Source organism: Gossypium hirsutum, chromosome A01, assembly GCF_007990345.1.
Source record: "Gossypium hirsutum isolate 1008001.06 chromosome A01, Gossypium_hirsutum_v2.1, whole genome shotgun sequence".
NCBI classification, from domain to species: domain Eukaryota; kingdom Viridiplantae; phylum Streptophyta; class Magnoliopsida; order Malvales; family Malvaceae; genus Gossypium; species Gossypium hirsutum.
In genome coordinates this window covers 112,202,889-112,226,311 of record NC_053424.1, presented here as the reverse complement: position 1 = coordinate 112,226,311, position 23,423 = coordinate 112,202,889, and the positions used below count along the sequence as shown (strand labels likewise).

The following is a 23,423-nucleotide window of genomic DNA, read 5'->3' as shown; positions in this document are numbered from 1 at the left end:
AAAAATTATGTAAAATTTTTAATATTTATCGATAATATATGAAATATTTTTTTTTAATTTAGATTTCAAAATTACTTTTAATTAATAAGTATTTTATAGCAACAAAAATTGAATACAATAGTAAGAAATATTACAAAGAAACGTACATTCGATCCACAAAGACATCATTATTGAAAGAGTTGGATAGACAAAAACATGTAACTTAAAACAAACTGGGAAAATAAAAAAAAATTAAATGTTTTAGATTCATATATATTTCATTGAACCGACAAGTAAAAAGTAGATAAAATAGAAAATCGAAGTAGTTTCTTAATTAGGATATACATTTGATCTTAGGGACTTCTGATAAAATTATTATGGCCGACATTTTGGGGGGTTTACGAGTAAGTCCCACATGCATCAGATTATAATAGTAACCGGCAATTTATCATCTCCTACAACCAAGAAATGCCTTCCTTCATCCATTACCATCACCCCATATTCATTAGCCCTACTTAGATCCTCACAGGGACTTACCTCAAACTCAATCTCACCCCTTTCCCCTCCACCTAGAACCACACTTTGGAAACCAATCAATTGTTTCTTCACCCTCCCATCTCCAACCTTTCCTTGCCTCGCAAACAACAATACCGGATGTTTACCGCTCATCTCCCCATCATTTTTCACTCCCACACCAACCTTGAACTTGTTTCCATCACACACTTGCGTGCCTAGCTCCGATACAAGCTTGTACCCTACGGAATCCCAGGTCCTAGTTGTATGTAAACTTGATGAATGGTTCAAGTAAAGATTCTTTCGGGACACATGAGTGAATTTGTATGAATATTTTGAGTAACTAAGGCCATAGCCGAATTCAAACACTTTGTCTCCTTCATAGAATCTGTAAGTGCGACCCGGATAATCCGAAAACGAGTCTGGTCTCATTCGCATGTCTGTCATCGGTACTTTGGTATAATCTTGTGGATACCAAGTTACCGGCAGTCTCCCTCCTGCATGTATACAAAAACATGCATGTAGTGAACTAAATAGCAATGAACAACAATATTATCAATGGCCTATTTGTTACCTGGATTATGATCACCAAAGATTATTTCGGCAAGGGCAATACCACCTCCTTGTCCGGGATAACCAGCCCACAAAATGGCTCCGATTCTGGGATCATCCTTGGCAAAAGATACATCAATTGGACCACCAGAGAGAAGCACCAAAACAACTGGTTTCTTAGCGGATTTTGCGACACTGGTGATGAGTTCCTTTTGCCTCCCAGGAAGCAATAAATCGACACGATCAAGCGCCTCTCTTTCTTGAGTTTGGTCTAACCCCATTGTCAACACCACGAAATGTGCTTGTTTAGCTATATCGACTGCTTCGTCAATCGCAACACTCGAACAAGAAACAGTATCGCAACCCGGATGGTAAACGGTGTCCTTAACGTAGCTCTGTAGAGCTTGCAAAGGAGTAGTAGACTCGCATGGAGGACCTGCATAGTTTCCTACAAGTGTCTGCGGCGATTTTGCATTAGGGCCAATTACAGCCAGGGACACGGCTGACTTCGGAAGCGGAAGGAGCTTTGCATGGTTCTTCAAAAGGACAATGCCGTTACGAGCAGCTTCGAGTGCTAGAATCTGGTGCTCGGAGGAGCAAATTTGATCGGCCCTGATGTTGCCGAAAGGATTGTGCAGCGGATTGCCATTGAAAAGTCCTAACTCATTCTAATAGCAAAGAGATTATGGAGAGCTCGGTCTACTTGGGATTCAGACAGTTTTTTCTGCAGTATTGCTGATTTCGTGTATTTCTGCAGGTAGGATCCGCAGTTGACATCCATGCCTGTGAAATGGCATCTAAATAAATGACAAGAATGAAATTTTATAAAATGCTAAGTGTCAGTTGGAGCACAGAAATTACATAGACAACTATCACCTTTGAAATTCTTTTATGATGCTTGTTACAGATATGATTATAGATGAATTATCAAAATTTGGTCGAATTTTTTAAAATCTTATACCTACACTCTACCCATATATAAAAATGGGGTGCACAGCACTTAAAAATAAAATAAAGCAAAGGTTTAATTATGCCTCAATCCCTATTTTCTTCATATTGTTGCATTTTAGTATTCAAATATCTTAATTAAATTTTTAAACCAAATAAGTAGAGAGATTAATTTCTTGGAATTAAAAGTAGAGAGATTAAATTTCAAAAGTCAAAGGTTAAATGACCAAGGGAATAATTAGATAAAAAAAATAAGGATAAAGCAACATTAGTCCCTAAACTTAGTAACTTATCCAAAATTGGTTCATGTACTCTTTTCTTGTTCACATTAGCACCCAAACTTAAATCCTTTCAAACAATTTAGTCCTTTTTTTAATACAATTAAGATGATTTTTTAAAAAAATTATACTATATAAAAATCTAAAATTTATAAAATATATATAATAGAAAATATAAAAATATAAAAATTAATAGAGATTTATATAAATTATTAAAAATTGCACGTTTAATAAATTTAAAATAAATTCTCAGTTTTAGATTTTTTTTTTTAGAATTTTGACTAGATAAACCTGCATTTATCCCATTCATTTTGAACATGCATTTTTAATAATTTTTTTACGTTTTTCTAATTTCAAAAAAATAATTTTTAAAATCTTAATTTTTATTATTTTTAATAATTTTATATAATTTTTTAATATTTCCTACAAATTTTATAAATTTCTTATAATGTTCTATTTTTTTATTATAAATTTTTATTTTTTAAAAAAAATTCAGTTAATGACGTTTCATGTCATTACCTTTTAATGGTGTTTAAAAAAAACTTAAACTACCTGACTGAATCCAATTTAGAAGGTTAATACAAAAAAAAATTATAAACCAAATTAAAAATTATCAAATTCAACAACTAAAGAGTTGCTTAAATAAATAAATAAAGAGTTGAAACTTACAAAAAAGAAAAATCTAAGCATCCGAAAGAAGACAAAAAGTCCTTAAAAAACGTATAGGATGATAGCGGGTGGAGTCTTGAGTGCAATGGTATATAGGATAAAGAAGATTATAATACCAGCTCTTAGAACATCAGCGACAGCATCTTGGGGTGATTTGGCGTATCCTTGTGCGTCATAGATGATGGCCACCGCATCACAGTCCGATGCTATATACCTGTTTACCATTTCCATTATTCCACAATTCCCAAATAAAAGCATTCAAACCAAAAATATATTACCCTTTGAAATCCCATTCTCCTCTCACCGTCTTTGACAAGTTGGGATCTGCACAGCTTGGCACTCCATTCACTCTATTGTATGCGCACATCATGCAACTCCCTCCTCCTTCCCTTACGCACTTCTCGAACGGTGGCTGGTATGTATCCGCTAAATCTTGCACCGTAACCTACCATTTCACAAATACAAACAACTTGCTTCAACAGTTTCTTCTTCAACCAAGTTGGATTTTACGTTACTTACCCGAGCATCAAAGACAAACCGGTTCATTCCCTTCCAGTTATCCAAATCATAAGCTGTAAAATGCTTACAACAAGCTGAAGCTTGAAGATGCTGCCCAAGTTTCCCTCCTTCAAAAGTGTCACCCTGTATCCCTCTTAGGTACGAGGCTGCATATTTCCCTGCAACAAGTGGATCTTCCCCTGGTGTTTCCTGCCCTCTTCCCCATCTGGGGTCCCTAAATATGTTAATATTTGGTGCCCAAAATGTTAACCCTTTTGCCTCTCCTGCATTATATATTGCCCTTGCTTCTCTTCCAATAGCCTTCTTTAACAAGTATTAATTAGTGTCTTGAAGATTAACAAAGTTTAAACTATAAAACAAGGAGAGTAGAGAGAGAGAGAGTTACTTGGCCAATGCGGTACCATTGATAAGCATCAAAAGAAGCGGCAGCGAGAATGACTTGAGGGAAGCTAGTGGCGGCTTTGATAGTACCGTCGAACTTGATGCCAGGGCCGACATTGGAAACACCATGCAGTGCCTCCGACCACCACTCGTAGGCGGGGATACCAAGTCGTGGAATTGCAGGAGCTGAGTTAACAAGTTGAGAGATTTTCTCATCTAAGGTCAACATCGAAACAAGGTCCCTAGCCCTTTGAGTAAAGGAGAGTGTAGTTTGGCAAAATGGGTAGTTTTTTGTTGTTGGGTCTGATGAATCACATGAAAATGGGGGCGTAGTTGTTGAAGCAACATGGATGAACAATGTTAAGGAAACCAAACACAGTTGTTCAAACTTCATTGTGGAGGTGATCAGTAGTGAAGCTGAAGCTCAAAGTAACTTCCTATTTCCTAGTGCAGCGACAAGTGAGTTGTTTCAGTTTGATCCATTTATCATAATTGTTAATGACATGCTTGCCCTTGCATTCAACATTTCCAAGTCGGTATTTTGGGTAATATGTAAAGATTAGCTTTCTTCTACGTTTTTCTTTTCCTTTTTCCACCGTTGGGTCAGCACCGAGGGATACGTGCGAGTGTAACGGTTGTAACTTATACCAATATAAATGATTAAATATTTAATTTTTGTCATGAATTTCCGAAGCTTTTACCCAGTAGATTGGGCCAAAGTCTTTTCATTTCAGCAATTATTTCACTGTATAAGCCCAACTAACAGTAATCTTGAATTCTCCAGGAGGACCCAAATTGACGTGGGAAGAAAGCAGTGTCATGTATGTTCATCGCATAAATCTATACTCTCAAAAGAAGGTTGATCGCTGAGATAGATAATGTATAGGGGCGAGTAAAATCTGATTTAATTCGAAAAATTCGATAAAAAATTTAAATTTTGAATTAAATAGTTCGAGTTATTTGAGTTAATTAAGTTATTTGAATCAACTTGAATAAAAATTTAAGTTTTTCTGTTTAACTCGAATATGAATTACACAATTCGAGTTATCCGAAAATCTGAATAAGAAAAGACAAAACTACATTGTTTTGATAAATGTTTACTTTTTTTAAAAGTTAAAAGTTAAAATCATTAAGTTAAAAGGTAAAACTATATCGTTTTGATAAATGTTTATCTATTAAGTTATAAGACAAATTCATTATATTGTTTATGTAGTTAAATAATCTTGTATTTTGTCTACTAGTTAAATAATCGATTCATGTAAATGCAACATTAAGTACAAATAATAGGATTCGTTAACTCGACTCGAGATTTTTTGACTCGATTCGATTCGATTAAAAAACATTCAAATTAAGTTCAGATGCTAAAATAGAATTCGTCAACTTGACTAACTCGAAATTTTTTAACTCGATCCAACTCGACTCGGTCAAATACTCACCTCTAGTCATGTATGTTCATTGCTACCATGCGCTTGTTTCAGCAAAGTTATGTTTCTAACGTTATCCATCTAAGGATTTAGTTTTTGTATTTTGATTTACTTATTTTTTATTTTTTAGATATCAAATTTTCAGTCAAATTATTATATTGATTAAGTTTAGTTATTTTTAAAATATAAAAAGTTATTATATTATTACATATGTAATATCATATGAGTATGCTATTTTGACATATTACTTGTAAATAGTTTTGTTTATGGACCTAGTCATGTCAATACCCAATTCCAAAAACAAATTAAGCTTTGGGCCTTATCCACCTAAAAAGTCTATTTCATTGTTCAAAATATAATAATAAATTTAAAAATATATTTTATATTAACATTTTATAATTGTTCAGTTTTACCTAAAATTTTGTGAATTGTTCAGTTTAGTCCCTATATAACCCTTGAATTATTTTTAGAAATTTTATTCACTCAATTGAGTCCTTGATATTATGAATATGCTAGAATCTATAATTTAATGACCGAATTGCTACTGTTATAATGTATGATATGTGAATGTTACATGTCTAATGTTACTGTAATTCTGATAAATTGACATTGTTATTACTACTTTTATCCTATTGAATACATGTTAAGCATGTCTACTGCTACTGTTGAATTGAATACATGTTAAGCATGTCTACTGTTTCTACACAACACTGTTACAAGCATGTCATACTATATTGCATGGGGTGGGATGAATGAAAGGAGGAAGTACTGACATTTTAATAATCTGCAAGCACTGGTGGTTCATCCACAACTTACTAGCAGTTTATTTGTAAACTTTTTATCTGAAAATATTGGTGGTTTATCCACAATTTTTACAGGTAGTTTATTTACAAATTACTGGTGGTTTATCCACAATGCGTTATGTAGGGATGGATGAGTTCTACGGAACTTTTACTGTGGTATGTAGCGGAGTTGGGTATGATCTTTTCTGATAAATTGAAATACATTGTCATTCATAAGAATTTACATGCAAAATTGAGAATTCTAAAATATTATATTGATGTGTTGATTTGAAAAAAAAAAATCGATACTTCAATTTGCCATATGATTGAGATTATTCTATGAGTTGTTATTTTGTATGTTTTTTCTACTATTCTGCACTAATTTTCTTGTGAAAGGAATCACATTGAGCTTCTTAAGCTTACCCCCTTAATTTCCATATTTACAGATAACCCGAAAGGTTAGGACGTAGACTTGGCATCCAAAAGGTCTCGGTTCGGATTAGTACTTTCATTAAAAGTATTTTAGACTTAATATTATAATTTCCGTTATTTAGAATTGTATTGTTTTATTTGAATTGTGGCATGTGACTAAGTTTTTTTTTTTTGCATGCATGGTATTAAGTTTGATTAGGGTATCGAACTTTGAAACTTAAATTAAAGAGGCATGAAATTTGGTTTTAAATCAAAACCTCCATCGAGTATCACTTTTCCATTGCATTAATATGGAAATGAGATTTGAAATATACATAAAATTGGAAAACAACTTTTGCGGAGTAAACTTTAAAATCCATCGTTTTAGAAAATTCTATCTTTAAGTGAAATTGAGATAAAATGCTAGGTTTTTCTTCAAAGATAGATAAATGCTTTTAAAAGACTATTTTAAACTCCAAAAATTTTTACTTGGCCATTTTGATAACCAATGTAGCTTTCAAAATTTGGTCATAATTTCTAGGCCGGGTTTGGGAGGTTACAGTTTTTTTTAGAATTAAGGTCAAATTAACAAAATATGTAAACATGAAGGGCTAAACTTATTACTATACCAATCAAAATTATGTACAATTGATGTAAAAACATTAGCACCATGATTAATTGTCTTTAGTTGCTCATTTTCAAAATTGATATGAATTAAATTGCTCTAAATTTTTTTTTGAAAGGGACCAATTTGTTCAATTTTGAAATTAAAAGGAATTGAAAGGTCTTTTTACCTAATATAAATACTAGCTTATTATAACCATGCAATGCACGGGTCGGTTGTGCATATTAACTTTATAATAATTTATAACATTAATTTTTATTTAAAAATCATTAATGAAATGAAAAAAAAAAGTAATGTAACTACAAAATACTTTTAAAAATATTTAATTAATTTTTAATAAGTTATTTTAATGTTGTTTAATGTTTAAAATGTTTAATATTAAAACAATACATAAATCCATCATGGTTTTGAATATTAATATTATTTTATTATAATTTAAACAATATTATTATATTATTATAGGTTATTTATTTTATATTTTTTTCGTTAATTAATTTATTTTAATGTTGAAATTCTTAATATTCAATTTTTTTTTATAATTTTATGTTTATGTTTACTCTACTTTAATCAAGGATGTAATTAACTCTTATTATATTTTTAAAATATAAATTTAATTCAATAAATATTATTAATATGTGTACTTTTTTAAAGATATGATTTAATCTTTACAATTTAATAGTTAATAATTTTAATATTATAATATTAGAAGTTAATTTAATTAAGAAAAATATTGAAATAAAGAAATAATTTATTTAAAAATCAATTTTATATTTAACATATAAATTTTTTTAAAGAAAATAAATTTAAACAAAAGGCATGAAATAACTTAAAAAGAAATTAAAAAGTAAAGGAGTAATTTAATCAAATTGAAAATTAATGCTTCAAATGAAAAGTGTCACGTGTCAAGTTGTAATATGAATATGGATGTCAAAACCATTTTTTTTTGGAAAACGGTAATTGACTTTGTTTTGAAAACGAAAACGAATATAAGAGTCGCCACCGATCCTTTTTACTTAGGTGTGATCGGATCACCTAGAAATTTGGTTATTTTAATAAAATATTTCTTTTTACTAAAACAACGATTTTGATCTACGAAATTCGAGAAAACGAGTTCGGAGTCGGTTACGTACGAGGAAGGATTAGCACTCTCGTAACGCCCAAAATTGGTACCGAATTGATTAAATAATGTCCTTATGTCTAAAACATATTTTGAAATACGATTTCTTTCAAAACACTTGAAAATTGCAAAAGGATGTTCGCCTATTTGGTCCGACGAAAAAAAATCGAAACCCAGCACGGTAGGGCACGATTTCTCGAATTTCCAAACATTGAACATTGCCTTGTTTAGAATTTAGAAAATATGGATGAAATTTCAAAGGAATATTTGATTATTTTGGACAAACGAAAAATCGAAACCCAGTACGGTAGGGCACGATTCCTCGAGTTTCCAAACATCAAACATTGCTTTTGTTTTAGTAAATTTTCAAATAAACAATTGTAGAACTAGCTCAAAACACACTGATTTGACTTGAAATAAAATGGAATAATTGGTTTGAATTAGTAAGTTGAAAATTACAAGGTAATATCCGTATAAAAAGAGGAATAATATTGATTTGACTTGAAATAAAATGGAATAATTGGTTTGAATTAATAAGTTGAAAATTACAAGGTAATATCTGTATAAAAAGAGGAATAATAAACATGGGATAATATGCACATAAAATACAATACTTGATGGATGAAGATAATATAACCTTATTTAACCAACTAACAAAACAAACAATTAAACACAACTAATCCAAAATATAACCAAATTCACAAGCATGGAGAAACAATAATTGATTTAATGGTACCTAAAAAAATAGACAAATGTGGTGCGACAAATATACATGAAATAATATAAAAACAATTACCACATGAGGTACCAAACAACATAAAACTAATATGATACAATACAATGTCTAAAAATGGTGCATTGATGAGCAAATAACACATGCTAGAATTTAAAATAACGTACATATAAAATAAAAACTAATAATACATGAATGATTATTAAAATAGATATTATGAGAGAGGGAGTTTGGATCAAATAATATACAAAATATTTTAAAAAATAAAATAGGTCTATTTAAAGTTGATAATATATACAATGAAAAACTCAATATAGATAATATATGAAAGGGGTAATAATATATGAAAGAGTTTTAAATAATAAAAGTATAAAAAAAATTCTTTTGAGAAATAAACTATATACATAATAGATTTGAAAGGAAATATATATATAAATTGGTTTAAAAGAGAAAAAAAACAAAATGTATATATAAGACAACATGAAATTAATAATATATAATAAAACAATTTTAACACAAGCTATATATATATATAAGATAAGGAATGTATAAAAAAATATTTTAAAAAATATTTTGAAGTAAGTAATATATAGAGAGTTCAAAATAAATGATAATAAAAGGAATTTAAAATGATTAATGTATAAAATAGTATAACTAAACTAACATATGCGAAAATTTAAAATATATATTATGTATAAAATACTTTTAAATAAAAGATATGTAAAAAAAAAATTCAAAATAATAATATATATGGTGGTTTAAAATAAACAATATATTTACAATTTAAAATGAATAATAGTTCAAAAGTGTAAAAACTTAAAATACATAATGTTAATATTATTTTTAAAATAAATAATTAATAATAGAACGATTCCTAAAAGGCTGAACAAATAAGTAAATAAATTAATTGGAGAGCTAGGACTAGACTAAAATTAAATTAAAAATTAAGGGTACAAATTATAAATAACCAAAAAAGGTCACCGAGGACCAAAGTTAAACGTACGTAAGCTACAGAGGACCGATTCGGAAAATAACCCCGACTCTAGACACGTGTCCCTGCTCAGCCAGTCAGGGATTAAATTGAAACACACGACAAATTTGATGGTCAAATTTATAAGGAGAAAAAGAACAAAAAAGGACTAAATTGAAGCGCGATCCAAAGAGGGGGGGTCACGCGCGTAAATAAACCAAAAAAGTGGAAACACGCGGATCCTCTTTGGGCATCGGGTCGGGTCGAACGGGCAATGGACTGAAACGACGCCGTTTTGGGCGTCTGAGGCTTGCCCCAAAACTACGCCGTATTGGGGCACTATATAAACCAATTTTTTTGTTAAAAATTTCATTTTCCTTCTTCACAAAACAGAATTTTCCAAAAATTCTCTCAAAAAAAACTCTCTCCCTCTCCCTCCGGCCAAGCTCCGGCTCCGTCTGCGGCCGTTGCCGGCCACCGTGCAAAAAGGTATTTTTTGTTTTTTTTCTTATTTTATATATATCTATATATATATATGCTGTTTTTTTAAAAAAAAAGGTAAAATAAGGAACAATAGATTCGAAAAGAAAGGAAAGAAAATAAAATGAAAGAGAAAGAAAAAAAAATCAGTAACCTTTTTTTTTTTCGAATCGATTTTGTAGATTTTCTATTTTGCTTTTTTAAAATCTCTCTTTTTTATTGAATCTCTCCTTTTTTGTATTCGAAAAAATCCCCCATTTTACAATGATTTTATCAAGGCTTTATAGCCGGAATACATTGCTTTTCATCAGTGTTTGCTACTGTTCTCTGTTGCTGTTGCATGTTCTCTTCCATTTTGCAGGTAGAGTCGGAACTGGTGGCACGGGCGATGGGACGGGGTGTCTGTTCAGGTGCAAAACGCACTGATGCCACGTGAGGAGTGGCGCACATAGGGGTTAGGGTTTGTTTTGCTGAAACTAATTGTTTATGTTGTGGGCTTGGGCTGTTAGGATTTATAAATTGGGTTTTGGGCCTATTTAGCTTGGGTTAAAAGTTGCAAAATGGGCCCAGTCAAATTTAAGCCTCTACAATCAATATGATTATTTATTCTGTTTTTTATATACAACCTTGTAATATATAACTCATAATTAATAAAAATGGATTTGATTTAATAATATCTCTTTTAGTATAAGTTTTAAGCGATTAAGTTCAAATATTATTAATTACAAACAAAATTTTAAAATCGATTTTTATTTTTTAAGAGATTTTTGCTATCATATATGTTGAACCAATTATATTATAAAATTCAATTAATATAAATCATAACGAGTGAAAAATAAATTTCACATATAATTAGGGGAGAAGTTAGAATTTTTTTAATTTTTATGATAATAAAAATATAACTTCTAAAGGATTAAATTAAAATTTTATCATTTTTAAAAAGATCAAAATATAATTTTATTTTTATTAATTTAAAAAATAAATTTTAAACAACTAAAATAAAACAAATTTTAGTTTAGAAGAACAGTCCTTACCAGCTCCTAAATTCGCCACTGCATATAAAATACCCTTGGATGAAAATCCACGCATTATAATCGTACATGATAAAATTTAAAGATTCAGACGTTGGCCTTGATAGGCTAAAATAGATTTTTATTAGACTTTTATTAGTTCCATTAGAATTGGATTTAATTAGTCATCAGCTGACCGGTGAATTGGATTTTGTGTCTCATGATTTTGAAATTAATTAATCTATTATTAAGAGGCAGCTCAATGGAGTAATTTTCATTTTCTGGCCAAAACTCCACTCAAAATTTAGAAATTACTTTTTATTAATTTACTATCCCATATTTTATTTATTCGCACTGATCTTGCACACCGTTTTTCTAAGAAGAAAACTTTGACCTTATTTCTTTAATCATTTGAGATTTTAATTAATTCTTTTAATATCAATAACTTAAATAAACTAAATAATGGCGACATGGAACACAACTAATCTTTCAAACATTTAAATTTATAGTTTATTGTGATTTTTTCATTCATATTAAAAATTTATGACTGTTCTTTTTAATAATGTCATCTTTAAAGTTTAAATTTGAGTCTTTTCATTGAAAATGTAATATTTTTTTATTATTATTTTCTATATAAAGTGTAGGATACATTTCTTTTAATAAAAGAAACAAGCACTAACGCTTGAAACTTTAAACAGAAACATCTCCCAATTATCACTTATTTATCTAAGTCCAGGTGCCCCTATGTTTTTATATATATTATATTATGAACTTGTTTGAAGTTGGAAACCTTTTCAGGAGTCAGTATCTGATTAAAATAAAATAAAATATATGTACATAATGGTGGAATAAAAACTGGTTTGAAATAGTAGAAAAATACAATAAAATATGGTAAGCTGATTAAATTATTGTGCCATGCGCATTGGGTCCTCACTTTTCTAGACACTCAGAGTTGATGTTCTTGGTGCCAGCCCAACCTCTATGGTCAATTTCCTATGAATTTAATATAGTTTTAGCAAAGGCCAAATCAACTTAATAATAATACTACTAATTAAACGGCCTTTCACATTATTGCTTGATTGGCTTAAACTCGGTGTCCTTAGTTGGAGGATAATGTCCTTTCCTCTCAAGGTGAAGAGTAATCATGTTACAAATCATAATGGGTTATATCTAGTAGAGGTGTGCATGAGCTGGGTCGGATTTAGACAAAATTTATAAAATTGCTAAATTTATAAAATTTATATATTTTTCATATTGTGGAATTATATGGTGTAATTACTAAATTATTATTTTAGTTGTTTAAAGTTTATAAAATTATAAGTTAGTTTAATGGTAAATATTCACTTTGGCTTCTCAAAGATAAAAAAAAATTAGTTTAATTATACCTCTATCAACTTGGGACACGTGGCAGTACGACAAGATACTTGAGATAAGCCCCTATTCGTGAAGGATTAGGAGGTCATCAGAAGTTTCGCCTTTTGATTTAGTTTCCCATCCAGATAAAAGGCAACCACTCAAGGAAAATATTCACCTGTACCAGTTAGGAGGATACCAACACTCTTTCTTCCAAGCACCGATCTTCTGTTAAAAATGTGATCCTTTTGGTCATTAAACCACACGTGAGTTTAACCATTTTGTACCATGAATCAGAAGGAATGATAGAATACATCCCATCAAATCTCATCATGGACATTCGCTGCACATGTCTTACAATGATGGTCTAATAGCAGATCTGCCACGTTAATGCTACCTAACACTAGACCTCGCTTACAAATAGCCCCCAAGACACTGGAGAGGGGATCGACTCTTCTACACTCTAGCCTACACTTTGCCATTTTGCTCGAAGCTTTCACCTTCATTATCTTCACTCTTCGACTCTCTGCTTAGACTAGGTGAACCAACCTCCGTCAACACCACCACATCCTCCTCCATGTCTCCTCGTTGGTTCCATACATTAACAAATCCCTTTAAAATTCTAAACTAACAAACATATACAAAAATAAAATTATACTTTAATCCCTTTAAAATTTTATAATTTAATTTTAACCCACAAAAATAAACTTTCGCTTCATCCCTATTAATATAAAAACTTAGATAAGTTTTTTCTTCTAGAAAGCTTATTTGAATCACATGGGAATCAAATTATAATGTAATATGATATCTCCAATGTTAACTATTATTCATATCAGGAGGCAGTCCCTTTGGTTGGCCCTGGATGGAGGCCGGGGACCATCCTTCCTTGGCTAGTATTTGAGTATCTCTCAAAGCCTGCATGAATGAATGCTATTGCTAGGAACATTTTCTAGGGAGCAATCACATCTAAAAACCAGAGACCAATTATATTTTCAAATTAATGTATTAAAAAAGAGAGAAGAAGAATCTTGTTTATTTGTTTTATATATATATATTTAATAATTTTCAACTGTTCACATCATGGTAGGGTTTTTATAAAACTGGGTTAGACGTTATTTAATATGGTAAAGCATATATGATTAGTTGGAGCAGGAAGGATTCAAGCTTATATATTATATTATAAAGTTAGTATTAAAATGATTTTTCTCGAAAACCCACTTCATAGGAGATCTAACATGTTTTATTTTGAAGACACATAGATGATCTGAGTGAAAGCTGTTTAATAAAATGGGATCACTAACTAACCTTTTGTTTGGTAGAGTAAAACAAATTTGAATTTTTTTAATGACTAGAAAAAGAATTATATATTTTCTTTTATTTGATGTGTTTGGTGATAAATATAAATAATTTTAAAAATAAAAGAAATTAAAAAAATACCTAATTTAGAATTAGGTTAATTATTATCATTCTAATTTAGTGTGATTTGTTTTTATGTATTAACAGGATGAATTTAAAGAGCTAGGCAATGGCATTGGCGATAAAATTATCTTTTAATCCCCTAATAAATGATAGAACTAAAATTTATTATACAGTAAAATTGTAAAAATATTTTTATTTAATTCTTTTTAATATGATGAAATTATAGATTAATATAAAATAAAATTACACTTCAACCTCACAAAAAAATTATAATTCAATTTCGTCCTTCTTAAAAATATTTTTAGATTCGTATTGTGTATTAAAATAAAAGAATATCATTTTTCCTTTTTTATTTTATTTTATGAAGCACATTTATTTTTTTTCTTTCTAATTTTTTTACTTCCTCTTTTCATCCTTTCACTTTTTCAATTAAACTATGCAAGGCTCATGAGTTGGTCGTGGAAGGGAGGTGATTTCTTTGGCCTCCAATAATTGGAGCTTTCTGCTACTTAGTTTATTTGAGTAGGACCCCATCATGGGTTTGGTACCCTTTCTTTACACGTATGAAAGAGCTATACTGAGAGAACTAAATGGCTTGAATGTTGGAAATCCCCCATTAACTAAAATCCATGTCCTCTTCAAACCAAAGCATTTCGAGTGGATTACAACTCCTCTTCAACAATGAATTCCCCAGCCTTCACCTACTAGTGGTGGGTATCCTTTTCACCACCCAACCTTATGGAAAATATACCATTGAATATAGACCATTTATTCCATTCCATTATGTTATATTGTAATACTACTACTACTAATAATAATAATACAACTTTTAAGATTTTTTAATATTTTGGGCTCTTTCAAATTCAAATGCCCTATGGTGTAGGTCAATACTATAGTTTTCTTTGCGAGCAATGGCCGAATTCTTTCCAATCCCTTCACTTCCTAATCTTAAACATGCATAGATGTCCTATCATTTTTTTAAGTGTTATAAAGGACTGTTACTATAAGATTCATGGTATTGAAATTAGATGGCATAAATTGAGAATGCTATAAGAGTTTTATGTGATTACAATGTAACACTTTGAGTTTGAAGGCAAAATTTTATAAGACAATATCATAATGAACTTGTTATATAGTATATGTTAGTGTTGAGTTGCTTGTCAGTTGCACGTTAAATTACAACTAGAGATACAATTGAAAGAGTAAAATAATAGAGATGGACACAATAATTACACAGTTCAAAACCCTTTCCTACATTTGCAAGGCATTGTCCATAGAGTGATCCACTATGAATCAACAATACAAGTCGTGATTTAAGTTCAACTCAACCATCAAATTGCAACCTCACTCCTATACTTTAACTATGACCATTATCTCCACTAAGACTTTCTCCTTAAAAACTTTGTTACAAACTGAACATGAAAACAACTTGGAAAAATGTATTTTGCACTAAAACAAGTTCCTCTCAATGAACAAAACAAGTGATTTCTCTAATTTGTACATACCATAATAAACAAGTCTTCAATATAGACTTGTGTAGACTTGTAATCTTCAGCAAGGGAAATCAAAATATACCACTATAATCTCACTTCAATCGATCTTCTATATGGAATCAAATAAGTAGAAATCTTCAGCATAAGAATTTTTATAGAAATTGGAACTCTTTTTAAACATGGTAAGTGAATCACACTTGAATTCTTGGAATATTATCCTTACTTGATCGATATTCACCATAATCCAATCAAGTAATTACTACAATCAAACTACCACATGTGCTTAGTGGAAGCCTTCAAAGATTCACGTGCAACAATTAAACACATTTGATTGTTTCTCCTTGAGAATAGCTTTTGCTTTTACCTCTTTTTAGTTGGCACTCTACTTGTAACTAGTTGCTTCCTCCTGGGATCTTTCGAAAGCTTGTAATACCTAGGCTTTATATGACATGGGGTACTACATTAATGACACACAATTCCATTGTGTTTATAATGTTGGGAAATGTGTCCATATTGTAGTAAATATGTAACTATTTTCTATGTATTTGAACGATGGATAAATAAATAAAATTAATTTCACATTTCACTATTATATCTTTTTTTTTGTCTTTTTTGTTTTGCATGCATAGGGAAATTGTGACAAGAAAGTATTATCTCATTGATTGTCTAAGTTCAAACTAATGATAAGTGGCACTGTAAGAAAGTTTACATTGCGAGAAAGATAGCTTAATTTAGTAGATAATCTAAACAAGTCTGTAATCTCGTAAAAGAATCAAAGTGAGCATTTGATTCAAATACATAGAAGAATTATTATGTTGTCTACAATTCCAATTAGAGAGATGGCTAGTCTAAGCTATCAGAGCAGTTGACTCCACAGGTAGAGACATAAATGTACTAAATGGAAGAATGATACATTGGACTGAACCCAAGTTGACTTAATTTTGAATCCGATTGTGAATTATTTCACTTGTGACATTCATAGTGTGACTTACTTAAATTCTGAGTTAGTCACTGATCATGCGTATGTAACTCATGTAACACCCTATACCTAACCCAATAGACGGGTATGGATACAATATGTCACATCAACTCTAAAATGAACGACGAACAAATTTCAACTAAATTGTAAACTAACATAATTAAAACAACCAAATATTCTTTATGGATCATACATAACTTAGCTCGCATAACATCAATAACAACTTAACATGTTTAATTAGCTAACTTGCTAGATGAACTTATAATTCCAAATTCCTAGTTTAGAAATCTTAGCAGGCGGGCTTATGGAAAATTTACAATAATAGTTTTAATACTTTGAATCGATTCATTGTAATTTAAAATACTACTGTTCATACTTGGTTATAGAAAGAAAATTCTAACTCTAAGGCTCAGCCTCTAGGACACCTCACTATATACATGCTACATGTAAGAACTCAAGTTCGTCAAACCTTGAATGAATTTTGACTTGTTCCCTCTTCAACTCCTTACATAAACCATTTTACCTGGAAAACATAACAGAAACTAAGTTTAAGTGAACTTAGTGAGTTTTTAATATAATATATCATTTATGAATTATAAGTAAAAACTTTATGAGTTTGATCTCCTGTTTGACATTGCTTGCAAAAGTAGGGTTCACAAATTCTTCTTGGCATACTCCTGTCCTCCCTTACATTGGCTCTCTTGAGAATTTCTACACTTTCTGCATTGACACAATCCTATGTTCCTCTTTTGCCAGCAAATCATATGCATATTACCTTAACAATTATTATCATTATGGACTAACATACAATAGATTGATTTCAAAAAAACTCATGCATGGAGATTCACACGTGAAGAATTTTTACTTGCATTTTTACCCTTAAAGTCTTTTATATGCGGACTCGAGCTTAGTGAACATTGTAGACCTTACTTACGAACCTTTATAAGTGAAATCATAATCATAGATTCATACATGTAGTTTCTTACTTGTGAACTTCATCTCAAATAATAGCTACTATCAGACTCTTGTTTGGCAGATAGTCATTACGAACTCTCAATTTAAAGATAGTCCTTGGCAGCCTCCTATGTGAAGAAGATCCCTGTGGTTTTGGCTTGATATAACTAGTTCATAAAAACTCTTATAGCTTGAACATAAGAATAAGCCCATGCGAGCTCTTGCTTAGATAATAATCCATGCTGACTCTTATGAAAGATAGTCTCTTTGATATCTTAAACTTGAAACATGAGTATAAGATCAACAAGCTGCCATAACTGGAATCATAAAAATAAATCAAGCGGATTGTCATACATATAGATTCATATAAAAGATTCTTGGATGTGAATTCATATATGGCAGACTCACGTGTGCAAATCCATAGACTAATACTTATATATAGATGCAAATTCTTATACGCAGACTATTCCACAAATTTTCGCATGAAGGAATTCTAAGTAAAACTTTTTTATGAAACACAAAAAACAAGTCTGACGGGTTGTCATGCATACAAATTCATAGTAGAAGATTCATGAATATGGCAGACTTTTATATGCAAATTTTTTCGCAGACTTCGTATGGTGAATTTCCACGTATACCTTTGAAAAAAAAACGTAAAGAACAAGTTTGGCGGACTTTCATAACTTACATATGTCATGACTATGGACTTGCTTACACATATGATGCTTTAAGCTTTAGACTCTGTAGAGTCTCATACTTAAAAGAACCCACATAGGTTTATCATATACATGTACTCATATATCTCCGTACAATCCAATTGAACCTATGCAAAGCTCAATACTAGCCACCTCTGAACGTATTAACATCTAGAGTGTGAATATTGTAACCAAAGATAAGCATTAGGCGATTTCTGTAAGTATACGGGTCATGTTGTAATATATTTATATAACAAAGTATAGAAGTATCTCAAGGATCGTGCCCAAGGAAGGCGAGACTAAATAATCCTAATTTCTATGTTAATAGGTCTAGCTAGTATTTTAATTAAACTATATTATGATGAATTCTAAGGTGGTGATAGAAGTTATTTTATTAAACTAATCAAAGGATATAAAAAAATTTGGGAAAACGAATTATAGATTTACTCAGATCTAAACAACAGAAGACTAACTCACTTTAGTATTCATAATTAACTCCTATTTCAGGTTCTATTCAATCAACTAGTCATTAACCTATTAGGGCCTCTTGGCCTTCCACTAACCTAATGAGTCAGTAAGAACTACTTATCTCTCGACCTGATATTCTGGACCAGATTAGGGTAAGGTTTTTATTGATAGGCAATACCAATTTTGGGTTTATCTCTACCTATATGAATTCTTAGGGCCATCAAGCGTAGGATTTTAAATTCTTCCTATCCCAACTAGTTAATCCACTAAGAAACCCTACACAAAAGCTAATTAATCTCACATTCACTCGTTAATCTCCTGTTACCAGATTAGTTCCCCATGGATCTAACATACATCATGAACTTGATTAAAGATATAAACATTAAGAAAAGAGATGAGAAGAATCTTGATATATTAATAACGGTGCGAATAGTAATTCATCGAATAGTTTGGTGGATCCATAATCTGAATTCCGTGAAGAACAAAATAAAAAATTAATTATAATTACAACTGAAAAGAAACCTAAATTACAAGTAAAAATAAAACTAAATAGGAAACTGGAAATTAAACTAAGTAAAAAATTGTTCATAAACTAGGCAAAGCAATCCTATTTATAGACCTAGGGTTGGTCGTCGGTCCTTAACCTAATTCAGCTGACTAATCTTCGTTAAAGTTTGTTGTGCAGATGAAAACACCCTTGACTTATTAGTTAGCCTCATAACATCAGTGACGCAATATCCTCTAGCCTGTGTCGCGACATAGTTGGTAGTATACTAGCTTGGACATGTATTCAAGGTTGTGTCGCGACACCGAAGGCAGTCTACTCCTTTGATACTTCTTTTGCTGTGTTGCGACATTTTAACTTTGTGCTGTAACGTCACGGGCAGTCTACTACTTCGTGCCTCGTAATAATGTCTTGCACATTCATTAGATATGTTAGTCTACCTTTAAGCCTCTCTTAGGCCACAAGGTCATATAAATAGTTGAAATTGCTTATTTTATTATCTAATAACTAAAAATGAAAACTAAACAAAAACATAACTACATTGCTCTCTTAAAAGCTCATTAAGTACAAAAAATAGTTTAATTTGCTACAACAAATTGAGACAGATCAAATACCATGCGTATACATTCTCCGTACAATCCGCCTGAACATCCACAAAACTAATATCATATGGAATAGAATACACAACATGCTATTTCTTCATATTTCATTCGACAAAACATCACTCTATACTTCGTATATCATTCATATTTATGACAGACATATAATAAGCATTCAATTGATCCTTTTATTAATAACACAACATAGATCATACCAAACATATCATTTAGCACATCATTTGAATGATAATTTCTTCAGTAATTATTTTACCGGTGAAAGTTTAACAAAACAACGAACTTAAATGTACAATCAAACATGCATCTATAAATTATCACTTTGTATGCTTCAGCCGTACAACAAACAACCTACAGTATTTCAACTCATCATCAGTAGAACATGAAGTCAAACATAATGCAATAACACAATACTGATATATAAAAAAACCACATAGAGTTTGATTTTAGAAACTCACCAGCAAAATACTTGAAAAGTGGTATTGATTACACCTACTTAGCTTTTTGTTATCACTTGAGCCTCTTCATTCTCAGTTAGCTAAACATAATAATCATATCAAGATAAAAAAATGGACTTCAAGTGTAAGAAAATCATAATTCATTTGCATGCAGAGAGTTTGAGTTTAGAAACTCACCAGCAAAATACTTGAAAGTTGGTACCGATTACACCTACTTAGCTTTTCCTTATCACTTGAGCCTCCTCCTTATCGATTAACTAAACATAATAATCATATCAAGATAGAAAAGAAGGCTTTCAAATGTAAGAAAACCATAATTCATTTGCATGCAAAGAGAATTTAAATTTTAGTTGCAACCATAATCACCTCAGTACAAGCTTGATGAATTAAACTTAAATCTTCAATTTTCCTTCCTTTTTCTTCAATCAAAAGATACAGAAAAGCTTAGAAAGATTACCAATTTACTAAATCCTCAATCACTTAAGTTGATACACTAATTTTTCCCTCTATGCAAATCGCTTCTTAACTTTTCTCTCTTTCCTATCAAACCAAAAAAAAAAAAGATGAAAGAAAGAAAAATGAATACTGGAATGAAATAATTCTCCATATATAATATTTCCACTACCATTTCCCTTAATCCGAAGTTGGTTAGTATTATTAATACCCTTAATCATTATGTTTCCCACTAAAATAAAACTCATGGTTCAAATGTAACGAGACTAAACTTAAATACTAACTATTTACCAATTAGTTCACAAGATTCTCATAATCATACTAGAACCCGCTTAAAAAAAAGTTTTTCTAATTAAATACCCATAATTTTTGTGGCATTTAACCTTTAACATTTTAGGATAGTGACAACTCATGTGCTTTGATATAAGTGGAGGCTTATGCTCTAAAGATGATCGAGTCAATAGTCGGTATGTTGGGTACATAACTTGTTTATGGCATGAATTTACCAACAATAATGAAATTCATAGCTCGATTAAAGAGTTAACGATATCTTCTCATTGGCATTGTGTAGATTGATGAATATGGAACGTGACCATGGGTTACTAGTTCTCGAACGAGTAATTTACCACAGTCATTTGTTGGCAGTGATCATATTAATCATTAAGAAGACATAATGATGACAATGAGATAAAATAAGATTGTATTGAATGAACGAATTTAACTCAAAGGAATCAATGATATAATATAAGGGTAACACACACATGGCGAGGTCATTAGACAAAACAGTTGAATGAATTGCTTTCGTAAAGAGCATACAATAAGGAGTTTTCTATCATGGTACTTCTTGTGTACTGACTCAATGATTAAGTAAATTGTGAATTATCGGATTGTATATGTCTGATTGGTCCCTCCACTAGCTCAAAAAAAGATTGATTGAACTGCATTTGAATGAGAAGAAAATTTTATGACTTTGGAAATAATTTAATTGAGTCAATTTATTTAATGTGGAATTATATTAGGTGGTCGTGTGAATTGTTCAATTAGAGAATTTGATTAAAGAATTTTCTTGAAAAATTAATCACTACAGGAAAAATAGAGCTTTAACGGCGTTTTTATCAAAAAAAGCCGTAAAAATTGTAAAACACAGAGCAATAGTGGCGTTTTTGGTAAAACGCGGCTAAAAAGAGAGCAATAGCGGCGTTTTAAGCTAAAAATAGAGAAATAATGGTGGCTAAAAAATAGAGCATTAGTGGCGTTTTCGGTAGAACGCCGCTAAAAAACAGAGCATTAATGGCGCTTTCGATAAAACGCCGCTAAAAAACAGAGCATTAGCGGCGCTTTTGGTAAAACGCCGCTAAAAACCAGAACAATAGCGGTGTTTTACCAAAAACGCCGCTAAAAACCAGAGCAATAGCGGCATTTGTGGTCAAAACGCCACTAAAAGTCATATAACCCTTAAAACCCTAACCCCCAAAAAAACATAAACACTAATCTATAACCCCTAAAACACTAAACCCTTAAACCCCTAAACTCTAAACCTTAAAAAACATCATATGGATGTTGATGTGTATATACATAGATATTAATGTAAAAGCTTATGTTCATAATAAGTTATGGAAGCAATACTTAATATTGATTAAATTTATTTTTGGGTTTAGAGTTTAGTATTTAAGGTTTAAGGTCTATGGTTTCGGGTTTTATGGTTTAAGGTTTAATGGCCATGGGTATTAGTATGTTAATCTCAAGTGAATCATATTCAATAATTAAATCCTAAACCCTATAATTAATATATATTTAGGGGCATAAGTAGGGGGTTGAAAGGGTCTCTGCTCCTCTAAAAATGAAAAATTTTCCATTTCGATTTTTTGAAATTTTTAAAAATTTTAAAGGTAAAATTGCACTTCATCCCTTTGAATAGTGGAAAATTTTTGATTTAATCATTTCAAAATTATAAAAATATATGCTAAACTTCAATCGTTTAAAGTTTAGATGATAGAGGGGTAAGGGTCAGAGATTAATGGGTAGAAGTTTAGGGTTTATGTTTTATGACTTAGGGTTTAGGGATTAAGAGTTAGGGGTTTACGGGTTATGGGGTTTAGGTGTTAGGGGTTTTAGGGTTAAGGGTTAAAGGTTAAATGTTAGGGGTTTAGGGTTTAGGGTAATTAGTGTGAAAAATATATGTTAAAAATTTGAAATACTATTATTTAAAATAATTTTAAAGTTTTTTTGGGTATATGACTGATTGTTTTTTAATCTATATATCAAATAATTTCAAATTTTAAAGAATTAAAATTTTAAAAAATTTTCAAGATTTCAAATTTTATCTAATTCTTTTAAATATTAGTTAAAATTTAAAAAATTATTTATTTAAATAAAAAAATTAAAATACTATTGTTTAAAATAATTTTAAAGTTTTTTGGGTATATAAGTGATTTTTTTTAATTTATATTGTTTTTAATTTATATATTAAATAGTATTAATTTTAAAAGGCATTAGCGGCGTTTATTTAGAAAACGCCACAAAAGGTTTGCAGTAGCAGCATTTTTTAGAAAAATGCCGCAAAATATCATTATGTTTTAAACAAAACGGCGCCGTTTTATTGGATTTGTTAGTGGCGCTTTGTGTAAAACGCCGCAATAGG

At 30.6% G+C, this 23,423-nt stretch overlaps 1 long non-coding RNA gene and 1 pseudogene across 1 annotated transcript; one reads left to right on the top strand and one right to left on the bottom strand.

Moving 5' to 3' along the window:
• Positions 1 to 221: 221 nt before the first annotated feature.
• Positions 222 to 4,398, bottom strand: LOC107937549 (probable beta-D-xylosidase 7; annotated as a pseudogene).
• Positions 4,399 to 10,268: 5,870 nt separating this feature from the next.
• On the top strand, positions 10,269 to 11,052 carry LOC107937546 (uncharacterized). Its single transcript, XR_001694696.2, has 2 exons — positions 10,269 to 10,390; positions 10,743 to 11,052. It is a non-coding gene; the product is annotated as an uncharacterized lncRNA (long non-coding RNA).
• Positions 11,053 to 23,423: the final 12,371 nt, after the last annotated feature.